Raw genomic sequence first — 14,305 nt, 5'->3', positions numbered from 1 at the left:
TTTTATTATTTTAGTATTCTCACATTTATAATTTACATATTTAATAATATATAATAAAACAACCCTAACGTCTGTATCAGAGTTTCCCTATATATAAGATGGTCGGTAATAATAATATCATAAGTCTTGTTCTTTTTTCAATTCTTGTTGTTGAATATTTTTTAGCGAAATGGAACTCTTTAAGGTAACTGATGTCGTCATCTCTCTTCTCAATTAAGGGAGGGAGGTTCATTTGATAAAGTCGGTGTTGGGATGGCTTACTTCGTAATACTTATCTAGTTATAAAGGTGTATGTTTTTTTAAACGTTTAGAAGTTGCTATTTTGAGGTGATTTAGTGGATGTCAAAAAGACCATAAGGTTTTGATGCAGGTGATATAGCATGATAAAAATATATATGCATTCAAGTGTTGTGCCGACCACTTGAGCTACATTCATGAGTTGTTCTTAATTAACTATGATGCTTTAAATATATTGTGAACATTAGTAAATTCCAGCTTTGAATCGTTTAAAACAACTCTAATTTTTCCCAAAACGACTATAGCTTTTTGTTTAATTATGTACAGAAATCAATTAACATATTAAACCATATTATCGGTCTTCTCTGAAATATAGTGTTTTTCCTGATTATATTAACCGAAGTAAAACAGGTTTATCTATCTAAGTGTTAATGAATTTACCGATTCAAATTAACATTGGCGAAGCTTTAAACGGGCCGGGGGGGGGGGGCGCCCGACCCCCCGAACTTTTCGCTTAGTAGTGTTATATATATAGTTTTTGTATAGAAATTTTTGGTTATATACGTTTTCGACCCCGGATTCTATAGAAATTTTTGGGTATATACGTTTTCCGACCCCCACCCCCCGGTCGAAAACGTCAAGCTTCGCCACTGGTAATATATAATTTAACCCGATTGTACTGGTAGGTTCTGCTTGCATCATATAATTTAACCCGGTTGTATCGGTAGGTTTTGCTTGCATCATCTACCCCCCGAACTTTTCGCTTAGTAGTGTTATATATATAGTTTTTGTATAGAAATTTTTGGTTATATACGTTTTCGACCCCCGATTCTATACAAATTTTTGGGTATATACGTTTTCCGACCCCCCCCCACGGTCGAAAACGTCAAGCTTCGCCACTGGTAGTATATAATTTAACCCGATTGTACTGGTAGGTTCTGCTTGCATCATATAATTTAACCCGGTTGTATTGGTAGGTTTTGCTTGCATCATCTCAAGATGATTTTTTCTATGTTATTTAAAGAATTTGGTCCTTTTCAAAAAAAAAAAAAAATTAAAAAAAAGGTCCATGTTTCTCTTATATTTATTAAGTTTACTTTTCTCCCACACACATTATAGAAATAATTCTCGCTCTAAATATTTGATTTCACATTTGAATATATTACAAAACTTCATTTAATAAAACAAAAATATTAAATAATAAATTGTTGAATATATTACAAAACTTCATTTAATAAAACAATAATATTAAATAATAAATTGTATCACTACTTGGGCTCTAAATATTTGATTTTACATTTGAATATATTACAAAACTTCATTTAATAAAACAAAAATATTAAATAATAAATTGTTGAATATATTACAAAACTTCATTTAATATAACAATAATATTATCCTACATATACAAAAAGGAGTTGAGAGAATAGTGCCAGGCAGTTTGTCTGGCACTTTCCTATTTGACAAACCCATTTTTAATTTAATTTTATTCCCAGCCTAAAATTACGGTTTCGTCCATTGTTTAAAATTACGTTTTTGCCCTTAATTCAAAATAAAAATATATTTTTGCCCTGGCTCAAAACTTACGCTTTTGCCCTTAGTTCAAAAAACCATTTCTAATTCTACTCCCAGTTTAAATTTACGGTTTCGCCCTCCGTCTAAAATTACGCTTTTGCCCCCCGTTCAAAATAAAAATATGTTTTTGCCCCTAACTCGAAATTACGATTTTGCCCCCAACTCAAAATTACGTTTTTGCCCACAGTTCAAAACAAAATTATGTTTTGCCCCATAGCTCAAAATTATGATTTTGCCCTCAGTTTAAAATTATGATTTCGCCCCTAGTTGAGAATATTTTTACGATTTTGCCCTCTGTTCAAAATTATGATTTTGCTCCCATTTCAAAAATTACGACTTCTCCCCCAGTTAAAAATTATGATCTTGCCATCGTTTTACTTTTTTTTTTTTGCGAAACTATAGTACTGTTTTATTTTGCTTGGTTGACTCAATGTAACTTTTATTATGTCAAGCAGTTGTTTAACACTCGCTCATTGGTCCTGACAAATTAGTATTTTACCCCCGGCTCAAAATTACAGACCTGTTATTGTTTTAATTTTTTAGCAAAACTATGGTAGTATTTTCGTTTAATTGGTTGTCTCGATGTATTTTTTTTAGATCGTGTTATAAGTAGTATGTACAAGTAACCTAAATACATGCATACATGTTATGAAACTAAGAAATATTTGATTTAACGCCCTGCAACGCGGGCGAGCATAGGTGTAATTTTTATTCGTTCAGGCATGCCTGATACATGCTCATTTATCCTGAAAAATTACAATTTTGCTCCCAGTTTAAAATTATAGTATTTCCATCGTTTTAGTTTTTTTTTTTTAGTAAAAGTATGGTAGTGTTTTTGTTTTAATTGGTTGAGTCGATGTAATTTTTTAGATCGTGTTATGAGTAGTATGTACAATTAACCGAAACACAGACATACATGTTACGAGAGAGAAATATTCGGCTTATTGCCCCGCAACGCGGGCAGGGCAAAAACTAGTTAAATAATAAATTGTATCACTACTTGGGCTTGGTCATTACTTGGGCTTTGAAATTTTGAACTAATTAGTTTGAATCCCTCATTTGTGGCCTAGTGGTAGGAGACTTAGGTTTTTCAATGGAGACTCAAGTTCAAATCCTACTTGTGTCATATTTGGGTGGATATTGGGCAATGATGGTGACAAACTGATGTGTGTAAAATGCAACATATAAAACACATCAATTAAGGCATAAAACTAACCCTTTTTAAGTACTAATGTTGGAAAAAGAGTGTTTTTGTCTTTCTTTTGTATTTTCAGGATGAAATGAGCTCAAAATCACAAAAGAAGCAAAAAGACCCCTAATTCTATCATAATTACAAGAAAAGGAACAAAAGCAAACTGCCCGGACCCTCAACGGCACCTCCCAAGACAAAGAGAAGAGAACAGATGTCTGAACACGCCCCGTGTCCAGTGAACACGGGGGCGTGCCCAGGAAGCAGCAGAAAAGACAAACCAGTAGAAGCTTCCATTGCTCACCACGGGGCCGTGCCCAGCGGACACGGGGGCGTGTTGAAAGTACAGCAGGCGCATTAATTGTAATTCGCAATTACAATTAATGAAGAGAGAGAATGTCAGACGGGCACGGGGCCGTGTTCAGCGAACACGGGGCCGTGTCCAGCGTTCTGTTCAGCCTATAAATAGAGGAGCTTGGCTTCATTCTCTCTCATCCCTTGGCACACCACCTCTCTCACACTTCATCCACCACCCACCACCACCATAACACCATCATCCACCACCATCATCCATTGTCCATCATAGAGTGTGTGAGTCGTCTCGGGATCCAAGATTGATCGTAAGAGTTCTTGACAATCAAGGCCATGTTTGCCTAAGTCTCTTACATCACTTGGTGAAGACAAGTGTTTAGTATAATACTTTTTATTTTTAATCTTTTGCACTTTTTATTTGGTTTTGTATTAATGACTTTAATAACTAGTTACTTATGTTGAAGGTGATCTTTCCTTATCGTTTGTCCGTGGTGTCTTGGCATTATTTTACTGTCTATATAAAATAAAAGATTTTCACCATTCATATCTCCACGGTCTATATGGAGGTATGTTGGCTACCTGGTCGGGGGTTAAGGGAACGGTTTGGTAAAGGTCTTGCCCTTGTTCAGCGTTTAGAGGTCCTGCTTGGGACCTGGGTCAAATTTAGTAGGATCTCCTTCAATGCCCATAGGTATTGGATGGCGGGGATCCAAACTCTTTGACCCCCTCATAAGCTAACTACTATTAATACTATAACCCGGCTATTTAGGACTGTATCCCTGCTGACTCAGACTACTTAGCCGAGGGTAACGTCACCGCCAAAAGCGGGGCCTACCATAATTTGCATTAATAACTTAATTCATTATCTTTCAATAATCCAACCCTTTAGGATTGTATCCTTGCTGACTCAAACTACTGGGTTGAGGGTAACGTCACCTCCGAAAAAGGGGCCTACTACAATAACTAAGATAATCTCTTAAACAAGTGCAAAAGTGCGAAAATAATCAAAGGTTATACTAATACACGTGTCGGATCCAAGTGATTCATCTTGTCTATCTGTTTTTATTTTATTTTATTTTTCAGCATTTAGTTAGTTTTTATTTTTCTTAGTTTAAAACATTTTTCTAACTTTTTGATTTGATTAGACGTTGAGGATAAACCGGTATTAAAAGCTCTTGTGTCCTTGGACGACCTCGGTATCTTACCAACACTATACTACGTCCACGATGGGTGCACTTGCCCATATGTGTGTTTAGTGTTAGTAAATATCGTGTTTTATAAATTTAAAACTTGGCTAAAAGTGTAAAAAGGGCTTAAATATATATCTAAAATTATATTACACTACACGCACATTAAGTTTTTGGCGCCGCTGCCGGGGACACAAGGATTTTAAGAAAGTTAGGAATCAACGGCCTAATCATCTTTTTATTTTTCTTTAATTTTTTAGGATTTTTTTTTAGATTTTTCAGCTTCTGCAGAGCTCAGCACGGGGCCGTGCCCGCTGAACACGCCCCCGTGCCCAATCATTGGAACTGGCAATCCTGTTTTATATCAGACAGTAGGCTGAACACGGGGCCGTGTCCACTCAACACGCCCCCGTGCCCAAGATTCAGTTGCTGAAAACAGAACCGTTTGATCCCGGCGGTTGGTAACTTCTGATACAAACATGAGTAATAGTGATTCTTTTTACTTTCGGCACTCTTATGGTTTGTGGTGTCAAATATGTGGAGGCGAACATGAGGAATTAAAATGTTTCTTCCTCACTTATAGGCCACACTATATAGACCCACCAATTCCTTGTAGCCTTAAGAGGGGCGAAAGTAAAAATAAACACTATTTCTCCCTCGAATGCGCCCAACCGGATATTCTAGGAGATATGCTCCTTGACGAGCTATTTCAACTAGAAGAGCTACTTCTAAATTGGTCAAAAGAACTTAGGAAGGATTTCTTAGATCCATCCCAAGACGATGACCATGAGGAAATGTTGGAACCGCATTCTGACAACCTCGTTGCTCCCGAAAATACCTTTCTTCCTAGACAAGACGTGGACGATAGTCGTCCCTGTGCCGATTGTGCCGTGAAGGACTCCCCATCGACCTCGTTCGGTGCATACATAGACCTGAGCGATTCGGCATACACCTTCTTTAACGAGAGCCCGGGAAAGGGTTGGACTTGTCCACCTAGAATGAAAATAGGAATTACCCTCACCGACAACCTCTTGCGTTCTCGCCTTAGTATAGAACAATTAAGGTATCTTAGGCACTATGGGGTTGTTCCAACAAGTCAGGAGCCACCCGATATAAGTAAGCGCCTTAGAAAAGACAAAACTCCACGAGACAGTCCTCCGACACGGGGCCGTGGCCGGTCACCACGACCCCGTGTTCGCTCAGAAGATTTTCTGCTGATTCTGTCAGAATACGGACAAAATGTGTCAGGATTTTCTCTGCACACGGGGCCGTGTCCGGCGGACACGGGGCCGTGTTCAGTGTGCTGTCGTTTTCTTTAAATGCAGCCTGAATCCTGCTCATTTTTGACCACTCCACCAAGCAGAGATCCTTGGAATCTTCACATATACCATCCTAGGTAAGTACCAAAAGAAGGTTCCTAAGGACCATCTTATCTTCTCCACTTTTGTGCATTTCCTCTTCTTCCAAAAATTTTTCAAACCCTACCTCCATGGAAGCTTGGAAACCCATGATTCCAACCTTCTATGCAAGGTTTGTAGGAATTTTCGCTAGGGATTCTTGTCTAAAGTTAGTTCCATAACTGTGTTTTTAAATTATCTAAGCTCATAACACGACAAAAGTATATAGAAATAATTTAAAAACCTAGAACCATTAGACAAAAATTCCTGCAGACAGTGAACACGGGGCCGTGCTCACTGAGCACGGGGCCGTGTTCGAGGTACTGTTTTGTAAAAATTTAGTTCCTCGGCTTGTTTCGCAGAAAATGGCCAGCCGGAACAGCGGAGCATCTTCAAGGAATAACCGAAATGGAAGGAGATCGTCCACCGCAGAGGATTCCCTAGTAAACTACGTTTACGCTTTAAGGGAAGCCGTGGACGAATTGACAAGTGTAGAAGAAGCTTTAGTGGATCGCGTTAATCATCTGACGATAAGTTTGGAGGGCTGCCTGCAAGAAGTAAACCTTCTGCACCAAAGGATAAACCTTCTTGCTTCCCCGCCCTTGGTTCCGGTGATTACACACAGGGCGTGGAATGTGGTACCCGAGGTTATCATTCCAGCAGAATGGCACGCCTTGCACCAAGTATCGCAACCAAGGGTAATGCAAGGAGTCCCGGTAAGCGCTCCTCCTCAAGATACCGACGAGAATGAAGCTACCTTCTACCTCCCAAGGGAGATAGAAGAATGGCTTTGAGTGAGAACCTAGGAGCCATGGGCTGAAGAATGTTTCTACATCGGGAAGTTATTCCCGAAATTTTCCTAAATAAGTAGAACCTTTATGATAACCTTATGTATCCCTTAGCTAATTAACTATATTTATGTAAACTCTCTATTAGCAATGTTATGATGGTTTTTATGATTTATGGACTCATGGTGGTAATGGATGAAAAAGGGAACGAGAAAAAATGGAACCATGCAGAAGAACAGAACAAACCGACAAAAATCTCCATAACAGAAGGCTCCACACGGGCCGTGCCCAACCAACACGGCCCCGTGCTGAGCCCCCTGCAGGAAATCTCCCAGTTCAGGTAACTGGACACGGGCCGTGTTCAGCGAACACGCCCCCGTGTCCAGGCTTCTGTTTCATTTCTATAATTTTTGTTACTGGCACTTGACCACGGGGCCGTGCCCGGTCAACACGGGGCCGTGTCCAGAGTGCCAGTAACACAAATCTTTGTTTTTAAATACACTTTTACATATTCTAATCAACCAAAAACTCTATTTTTGGACACATTGAGGACAATGTGTAATTTAAGTGTGGGGGGGATGCTAAAACCTTGGAATTTTGCAAAATCCTAAAACAAGCCTTACACAAAACTCTATTGGAACCGCTAAACACCCCAAATTTTTTCAAAAACTTTTTCAATTTTTTTTATTTATTTACTTGTCTTAGTTTAAGTTGAGAATAACAAGTTATAAAAGGGTTATATTTTTACAAACTTACAACCGATAGCGTCGTGATAAAAAGAACTAACATAAGAAAATTATGAAACGGTATAACAAGTCTAGCTAAAATTCGATTATATATGCTTGTTCACATTAAAAACCCATTCCCACAAAAAGTGAGTTTTGAGCCTTTATTGAGCATAAAAATACACATATTTTAGATTAAATGCTCATTTTTCGTTTCTTGTGTGAATAGCCGCTCGGTTTTTACAAATCTAGAACTTGCCACGACGATACATTCCCGGTCCTTACCAACTTAAACCCAAGTAAGTAAATGATGGAGGCATTAGGACTAACTATTTTTCTTTCAAAACCATTATTTTTCATTTTTTTTACCTACCCAAAATCCCCCTAGAAAACCCCTTTGAGCCTAAACCTTTCATTTCATTACCCCCAAAACAATTTTTTTTACCCACCAAAAACCTTTTTCATTTTTTCACCTTTATTTTAGTAACATACTCGGTTTTTCATAAACATACCCTTTACGTGACGGAAAAAAAAAAAAAAAATGTTGAAGTCAAAAACAAACATAAGCTACAAAAAGCTTGTTTGGAGAAATACTTCAAAAATAAATGTCACCAAAAATAAGGTATTTCACGAAAAACCGACACTTGTTACGATTTTCGCCCTTTTTACTAACCACTAACCAACCACCCACCTTTAAACCCAAGCCTTCACCCCAAAAGACCTCTTGATATTTACAAAGGTAAAAGTTAAAAAGGAGGAGGATTGATCGCTTGGCAAGCATATGGAAAATGTAAATCCGTGCCGCTCTCGAGCGATTCACTTAAATATACACCTTCGGCCGAGTGATTGAGTGATCTCCCGTGAGGTATGTGAACTTGTATATAAATGGAATTTTAATAAGGCATGCTATGCCAAATTAAGTAGTTTATCTTATGAAAAGTTCAAAATAAACCATGACGAATAAGATTGTAAATAAAATAAAAATAGAACCTATACAAACCTTGGATTCCCGACACTCTAGGACAAGTTAAAAAAAACTTCTCTTCTACCTATTCCATTTGGGAGTGTAAGCCACATTAAAAGAGTTTTGCTTGAGGACAAGCAAAAGTTCAAGTGTGGGGGTATTTGATGTGTGTAAAATGCAACATATAAAACACATCAATTAAGGCATAAAACTAACCCTTTTTAAGTACTAATGTTGGAAAAAGAGTGTTTTTGTCTTTCTTTTGTATTTTCAGGATGAAATGAGCTCAAAATCACAAAAGAAGCAAAAAGACCCCTAATTCTATCATAATTACAAGAAAAGGAACAAAAGCAAACTGCCCGGACCCTCAACGGCACCTCCCAAGACAAAGAGAAGAGAACAGATGTCTGAACACGCCCCGTGTCCAGTGAACACGGGGGCGTGCCCAGGAAGCAGCAGAAAAGACAAACCAGTAGAAGCTTCCATTGCTCACCACGGGGCCGTGCCCAGCGGACACGGGGGCGTGTTGAAAGTACAGCAGGCGCATTAATTGTAATTCGCAATTACAATTAATGAAGAGAGAGAATGTCAGACGGGCACGGGGCCGTGTTCAGCGAACACGGGGCCGTGTCCAGCGTTCTGTTCAGCCTATAAATAGAGGAGCTTGGCTTCATTCTCTCTCATCCCTTGGCACACCACCTCTCTCACACTTCATCCACCACCCACCACCACCATAACACCATCATCCACCACCATCATCCATTGTCCATCATAGAGTGTGTGAGTCGTCTCGGGATCCAAGATTGATCGTAAGAGTTCTTGACAATCAAGGCCATGTTTGCCTAAGTCTCTTACATCACTTGGTGAAGACAAGTGTTTAGTATAATACTTTTTATTTTTAATCTTTTGCACTTTTTATTTGGTTTTGTATTAATGACTTTAATAACTAGTTACTTATGTTGAAGGTGATCTTTCCTTATCGTTTGTCCGTGGTGTCTTGGCATTATTTTACTGTCTATATAAAATAAAAGATTTTCACCATTCATATCTCCACGGTCTATATGGAGGTATGTTGGCTACCTGGTCGGGGGTTAAGGGAACGGTTTGGTAAAGGTCTTGCCCTTGTTCAGCGTTTAGAGGTCCTGCTTGGGACCTGGGTCAAATTTAGTAGGATCTCCTTCAATGCCCATAGGTATTGGATGGCGGGGATCCAAACTCTTTGACCCCCTCATAAGCTAACTACTATTAATACTATAACCCGGCTATTTAGGACTGTATCCCTGCTGACTCAGACTACTTAGCCGAGGGTAACGTCACCGCCAAAAGCGGGGCCTACCATAATTTGCATTAATAACTTAATTCATTATCTTTCAATAATCCAACCCTTTAGGATTGTATCCTTGCTGACTCAAACTACTGGGTTGAGGGTAACGTCACCTCCGAAAAAGGGGCCTACTACAATAACTAAGATAATCTCTTAAACAAGTGCAAAAGTGCGAAAATAATCAAAGGTTATACTAATACACGTGTCGGATCCAAGTGATTCATCTTGTCTATCTGTTTTTATTTTATTTTATTTTTCAGCATTTAGTTAGTTTTTATTTTTCTTAGTTTAAAACATTTTTCTAACTTTTTGATTTGATTAGACGTTGAGGATAAACCGGTATTAAAAGCTCTTGTGTCCTTGGACGACCTCGGTATCTTACCAACACTATACTACGTCCACGATGGGTGCACTTGCCCATATGTGTGTTTAGTGTTAGTAAATATCGTGTTTTATAAATTTAAAACTTGGCTAAAAGTGTAAAAAGGGCTTAAATATATATCTAAAATTATATTACACTACACGCACATCACAAACCCACCGAGGGGGGTTCGATTCTGAGCCGCACCCCGGTTTTCATTCGGCTGTTACTTTAGCGAGGCAACTCGTGTGGAAGCAGTCCGGTTTCCAGGGTAACGCCCTAGCAAGTCTGGTCAACCTAGTGCGGGCCCGGTTAAGACAACGTAAGTTTGGGCAGACTTGGCTAGGGCCGCCGATTAGACGGTGTGACATTGGGTCACTCAAAAAGAAAGTCACCGTTCAAAAAAATTAAGAGACGTTTGAACACCTATGCCTCTACGGCTCTACTTAATAACGATTATAATAGTTGTTAAGTTCATATATTATATTATAAATAATATATTTGTAAGAAAAATAATTACTTAAAACCGATCTAACAATTGTTGGTGGTTCAACTAGAGGTGTAACCCTAAACTGGATTAGGAACCCGAACCCCAAACTCGACAACGTAACCCTACCCGACACCTGTTTCAACCCGGTTAATATTGGTTTCAACCCATAGGTTTGGACTTGGTTTGGAAGATGTTGCAGTTGACCTGGTTTCCACCTTTCGATTTGTAAACCGGTGCCTCATTCAGGGTAGTCAAAGCGGTTTCGACCCGTTACCATGAACCCGGCCGGTTTTTAAAATCTAGTCGTTATATGACAACTATATAGCCATTGTATTACCATTTTACCATTAAAATGGTATTTGTTTTGTAACACCCCAAATTCCATGAGGTTCTTAATTTAAGCTAACTATAAATAAGTAAGTATAGTTTTGGTCATATTAATATAAATAGTAATCTTGAAGGGCCAAACCTGTAAAGTGGTAAAACTTGAAACATTAAAAGAAAATAAAAATTAAAAACACACACATATGCGTGTGTGTGTGATGTGCGATCGAGCAGAGGCAGGAGAACAAGGTGAAACCCTAGTTTCACCAATTCCATCAAATTGGACAGAAATCTCATGGATAATCAAATGCATGTGATCAATTCCTCAGTTATCTAAGGGTTTTCCATCATGGGGTAAGTCGAATTTTGTGAATTTATGCTAGATGATGATAAGGGTTTTGATTAATCCATGAGATAGTATGAAATTGAACTTGCTTGTGAGTTAGAATCATCAAATAGAGGATGTTTTATGAATGATACTGATTTGTTTGAAAGTTTGAATAAAAACCCATTTGGGTTAGTTAAATAGTGAACTAGTAGTGAATTAATCAAGAGATTTGGATGGGTGATTGTTTGTGTGCAAACTATAGACAGATTGTTAGGTTGTAGAATGAATAAGTGAGGTGAATTTAGTTGATTATATGATTCATGAAGATTACTAGTGAGATTGTGCATTGTATACTTGTACATAGAGCTTACAATGTTACATGCACGCCAAGTGTTCGATTAAATGCTTGAATGGGTAATATTATAAATTTGAATGAATTAGGAAGTCTTGTGTTGTATGTAGAAATTATGGAATTGGTCTTTTATGTAAAGCGTTATGGAATGCAAACTATATGTGAATGCAATAGTTATATAAGTGAACGGCGTAGTAAATGAAAGTGGCTTATGTATATGTATGAAGTCAAAAAAAATTAAAAAGTAAACATTGTATGCAAGAAACTATTGAGTTATGAACTCGCTAGTTAATGTGATATGTTCGGTAGTAATAAAGTATGATGATACACATTCCTTATATGCGTTAATAAGCTAACGAAAGTCAAATATTGCATGATTTGAAAGTCGAATGAACGAATGTTCGTAAGCTAATCGTGTTACATTTATGATGACATGTATGGATAGGAGTCATGTCAATAGGGACACGAATATGGAAGCGCTTCGGGTCGAAGGTAAACATGGAAGCCACATATAAATTGGACGCACGAGGTAAGTAAACACCCGGACTCCCTCTCTGTAGTAAAAGAGATTAATTGTATGATAATTGTTAGAAGTTGTGTTGAAATGCGTTATTGATGATGATATCAAGTAAGTAGTATTAAGTAAGTGATTTCCGAATCACTTCTTAGTTTATTTAAGCAAAGTTATGTGCTAGTTACTTAAGCATGATAATTGAAGCCTATTAAGATTTGGTTATTTAGAAGCAAAGGTTTTCGCTATGTAGACCAACGGGTCAAAATAAGGAAGTTTTACTAATGAAGTTCAATTACGTATAATTGATTGAAATGAATGAAATTAATGCATACCGGGAATCGGGTTCATAAACCCCATGTGTGGAACTCCGGATAGTGTAAACCCTTTTACAGTTATAATGTTCATGTGAGTTTTGAGTATAAACAAGTGAGTTGTTTAGTAAAAACATGAACGGGTCAAATAACTAGTAAATGAATATTAAGTCGAAAGCATATAAGTTACGAATTTCCTTAATCCGTGTGTTGGATTTCAAGTTCACATGATAGAATGTTAATTTACAATCATGTAGGAAGAAACGTGACGCAAAACGGATGAAAAATGAGAGAGTTATGTCCGTTTCGGAAGAATTAATGGCTAGGAAAAGTGCAAAGCTGACACGGCCGGGTGGTGAGCTGACACGGCCGGGTGAAGGTTCTGTCAAAAATATTATTTATGTGATTTATGCATCGTAGGCTTCGGTATATTATCCGTGGACTACGGTGGGCCTCCCAAACATGATTTCGAGTGTTCCCTTGACGATTATAAGTTGTAAACCCAAGTCTATGCCTCATGTAATTTATATAAGAGTATGATAGATGTATGTAATGAAGTTGGACATGTATTACATGTAAATGGTATATAAGAATGCGTACGGAACACGTAGGTATGAATACATGATTGTAGGTATGATTGAATGTATATTAGGTATGTAGATGTGTATGATTGTAAGTATGTATTGTGCAAGTATGTGCGAATGCATGATTTGGATGCATTTGAGAATTAACGTTACTAACAATGCCCTTGAGTTTGGGATGTAATGCAGGAATGAGAATGTCGGATTCTTATGAAGTTGAAGCCGAACTCGGAACAAGAGACTTAAAGAGAATAGTCGAATGAATCGAAGCTATATTGTCGAATATTATTCGAAAGTTAATTGTATGAGGTTGTCAATGACTAATGATTAAGTTGTATGTGATGTTCACAGGTACCATACGGATTTCTTCTTCTACTAACGAAGATGAGCGGATGAAGATCGAGTCAAGAGCAAGGATTGTACGGGAAGGATCGGTCACATAGTTTACCAAATGTAGGTCCGAAGTATTAATATAATGGAACGTGGTAAATACTTTTTAATGAGTGTATGACATTTGGTATTCGAACTTTCCTGTAAGTACTATGTCTATTAAAGAACGAAATTTTGGGTTCATATTTTCCGCTGTGTTGTATTTTTAAGTTATTACAAGTTAGTCTTACAGGGAATTGTTCATAATACGAACGGGTCATGCCCGATTTTTGTTAAATTATAGTATGATAATATCACATTTAGGAAGGTGAAACCTTGGGCGTTTCATGTTTGTTGACTTTTTCCCCCACATGCTAGTATAAATATGTATTGGATATTTTAGTTAAATCACTACGTCGAAGATGATGTATAAATTCAAAAAAAATACGTGTTTTGTGTCGTTCCCTAACCTGGTTTGAACCCAACCCAGTTTGAGAACCAATCCGATTTGTTTTTTCTCAACCTCAACCCAACCCGGTTTCCAACCAGGTAGGGTTAGGGTTAAAATTCAATTTGTGACCTTGTGGTTATATCACTTTTACCCTTTAAGTTTAAAAAATAATTTTTTAACATCTGAGCCCCCAACGTATTTTTTTTAACCCTTTTGGCCCCTAACATTTAATAGATGTTAAAAAAGGGTTACAAAAAAAGTCGTTAGGGGCCAAAAGGGTTAGAAAAAAAGACGTTGGGGGCTCAGATGTTAAAAAATTCTTTTTTGGGCTAAAAGAGTAAAAGTGATATAACCACAGGGGTCAAAATCGTAATTTACTCTAGTAATAATAACAATAAGGATAACAAAATATCTATACTATATAATAAAAGAAACCATTTTTGGGACACTTGTCATCATATTAGGCCATGTCTTATAGATAATTATTCTTTAGTTTAATCTCTTACGGATAATTATTATTTAGTTT

General features: G+C 37.5%; 1 long non-coding RNA gene across 1 annotated transcript; it reads left to right on the top strand.

Moving 5' to 3' along the window:
* Window positions 1–11,093: 11,093 nt before the first annotated feature.
* On the top strand, window positions 11,094–13,534 carry LOC118479700. Its single transcript, XR_004860088.1, has 2 exons — window positions 11,094–11,227; window positions 11,999–13,534. It is a non-coding gene; the product is annotated as an uncharacterized LOC118479700 (long non-coding RNA).
* Window positions 13,535–14,305: the final 771 nt, after the last annotated feature.

The sequence above is a fragment of the Helianthus annuus genome, chromosome 6 (assembly GCF_002127325.2).
Source record: "Helianthus annuus cultivar XRQ/B chromosome 6, HanXRQr2.0-SUNRISE, whole genome shotgun sequence".
NCBI classification, from domain to species: domain Eukaryota; kingdom Viridiplantae; phylum Streptophyta; class Magnoliopsida; order Asterales; family Asteraceae; genus Helianthus; species Helianthus annuus.
Note: the sequence above shows the minus strand (reverse complement) of the source record. Positions and strands in the feature narration are given on the sequence as shown.